This window comes from Triticum aestivum, chromosome 7D (genome assembly GCF_018294505.1).
Source record: "Triticum aestivum cultivar Chinese Spring chromosome 7D, IWGSC CS RefSeq v2.1, whole genome shotgun sequence".
In the NCBI taxonomy this organism is placed as follows: domain Eukaryota; kingdom Viridiplantae; phylum Streptophyta; class Magnoliopsida; order Poales; family Poaceae; genus Triticum; species Triticum aestivum.
In genome coordinates this window covers 337,539,634-337,542,893 of record NC_057814.1, presented here as the reverse complement: position 1 = coordinate 337,542,893, position 3,260 = coordinate 337,539,634, and positions in this window count along the sequence as shown.

Below are 3,260 nucleotides of genomic sequence, written 5' to 3'. Positions count from 1 at the left end.
CTTTTCTGAACTTGAGCGAGTACGAGCTGCCACTAGAGCATTTACTGTTTTGCTTCTGTTTGGTGGAGTGTACATTGTAAGAAAAACATTGATAACCAACCCACAACTTGGAAAGATTTGAAAGATGTAATGAGACAACAATTTTTCCCTCCTTACTATCATCGTGAATTGCTTCGCAAATTTGAACAGTTTAAACAAGGCAACAACACTGTTCATGCTTACCAAATCTTATATGCATCATTGTGACATAGAAGAATCTGTGGATGATACAATAAATAGATTTTTTCATGGTTTGAACCATGATATTCAGGCACGGTTTCAGTATATTCCTCGTTGCATTACTGGTATGTATGTTCGTGCTTGTACCTTTGAGAGACAGTTACAGGAGGATGCATTGGGTGACAACAACTACTATTCTAGTTCATGCTCACCACCACAGCTTGGTTCCTCCCCCGTTGCACCTACTAGAGCAGCCACACTTCAGATGGTGAGCGCGCCATCATCTCAAGAGTATGGTACATTGCCATCATCCGTACCTACATCAGCTACATCTTTGCGACAAGGTAACTGTAAAGGTATTGATGATATAACTTCACATGAGAATGATGCATGCCTAGTTAACTTGAATACATCATGTGTTGAGTTACCTGTTGATTTGAGCGCATCACCTATTTTAGAGAATCATGTTACTGTCATGAATGCGTCATGTGATCAAACAACTGAAATACCAACAATTTTGAGTGCACCCAATGAATTAACTGTTGATGCAAAACAACCAATGCTTAATCATTTTGATATGACCTCTAATCTTGGTGATGTTTCTGTGTCAAATGACTTATTGCATGTTTTCTTATTTAAGCATGTTGTAGCATGTAAATTTGATGCAAGTAAGGTTTATTCACCAATGTTGGGATGGTTTAATGATGAATATTGTCAATCTTTTCATATGAATAAGAGCATCACTTATATGTGCAAACTGAGTTGCAATACTTTCATGCCTTCTACTTCTTGTGATAATATTTTGGCTTTATATTTTATTAACTATGAAAGTTACTCATGTATACATGTGTCATATGTGCAAAATCCACGGGAAGTAAAAATGGATGACATATACATATACAACATGTACACCTTGTCTCTTTTGTTAGTCACATTTCAGATTAAGCAACGGCAAGGACGGCTTTATTTTCAAGAAGGGGAGGATGATGAGGACATGACTACCTTGGATACGACCAAAAATATTGCATACATGCATATTTGTCAGGTGATTTCTAGTGCAAACTATTCAATAATCTATTTATGTTATCCAGAACAAAAATACTTCACACACTTTTGTGTTTTGTCTAATTGCAGGTGTATGGGACATTTGTACAATCCACATATGAAGATAGGGGAAAAGAAGAAGTTTAGGTTCTGTTCAAAAATTCCTCTCACGTCACTTTTGGGCCAAGAGAAGATAGAGTCCAAGTCTCTCACGTTCTGGATCTAGATTCGGACTGCACAGACATACCTGACTCAAAACGCCAACAACTTTTTCATAGGAACTCCGAATTGGGTGATTTTTTTGTTGGAAAGTAGATTTTGTCCTCTTTCCAACCCAATTGGATTCACCTTTAAATTCGTCCGGACCGTTGAGATATGGACAAAACAATCTGACGCTGCAGTAGAATCCGAGTCAAACAACAAGTCAAAAGGTGTTGCATCACATCCACTTGGGCCCATGAGCCTTGTACGACAAAGGGTTAGTTTTAGGCTGCGTTGGGACGTCCTCCCACCTCCTTGGCCGCCACCCCTTGCTCCTATATAAGTAGATCCATCTAGTAGCTTTTTGCTTGGGATTTGTTTAGTTAAAAGTTAGCCATTGCAACTTCGTGTACCTCGTTTGTGTCCAACGACCAGACCAAGACCGCTTACGGATCCCCACCTTTATGAATACTTCATCTATATTCACAATATTCAGATTGCATTATCATATTCTTGCTTGTACTTCAATTGCTTGCAGGAATAGACCTTCGTGGTCAGGTTGATTGTGCTGCGGTGTGGTCAATAACCTCTCGGAGTTGGTTTGGCGATTGCTAAGGCGCAACGTCGTACACGTTTGTAGTCGGATCGTCAAAGTCATCTCCACCAAATCGATAGTTATCATCTCATCGAAAGATCGGGACCCTCGCCTCTACCACAGGCGCCCCGCCGTCCCGCCGCCCTCGCCGCCCTGACACCCCGCCGCCCCGGTGCCCCGCCGACCCACTCCGGTGAGCTCCTCCCCATTTTTTCTTTTAGTTTGTGATTGGGCTGCCTAGAATGTTTAGGATGTTAGTTTACTCATAGATTTTGGCCTGGTGGTCCCTTAATTGTCGTGTCTAGTGTAGATTGCATGGTTGGCCTCTCTGTTCTGGGATTGGATTTAGACTCTGTAGCCTGTTTTGATTTGAACCCATATGCTGTGCTAATTTTGTTTGCAAATCCGCGCTGCGTTTACTGTGATACGGCTGTGGTAATCTGTCAAGTTAATTAAGGCCAATCCATTTGGGTTGAATCGAACTAGTGCTATTACTAGCCATCCCACCTTCATTGTGACATAGCAGAGATCTAGAAACCTGTTTCCTGCGTGGTGATGTCCAAACTCCATCCTAAGTTAGGCCTCAATGTGTAATTCCGCATGGTAATACTGATGCATAAAACTTGGTCTGGTATGGAATTGGCAACCTGTTTAAGTTGTTAGTTTACTTGTGGATTTTGACATAGTGATCCCTTGATAATCCCTTAAATCCTTGTAGAGCATTTTTTTCTTGTTCTGAACCTGTCTGTTATGTCAGTTTTCATGTGACAACCTTCTGTGTTAGTTTTCTTGCAAAGCTTGTGGTTGTGATAACCTTAGTCCGACCCATTTAGGTTGTATATCGAGTTAATATTGCAACAGTAACAGCAGATCATTTGGAGGAAATATAAACCTGCTTCTAGGTTAGTTAGTTTGATTTTCTAGGTTAGTTTGATTTTCTAGGTTAGTTATCTTTAGACTAGGTTAGTTAGGTTAGTTTGTAGGTTAGTTAGGTTAGTTCTTGAAAAAAATTATTAGGAGAAGAAAAGAAGAAGAATAAGAAGAAGAGGAGGGGGAGGAGAAGAAGAAAACAAAGAGGCTATGAATGGCCATAAAATTATTACACAATGCCACACCCCGATAAGACACCCCCGACACCCCGACCCCCGACACGACACCCCGAGACCGCCTCGACACCCCGACACGATACCACTGACACCCC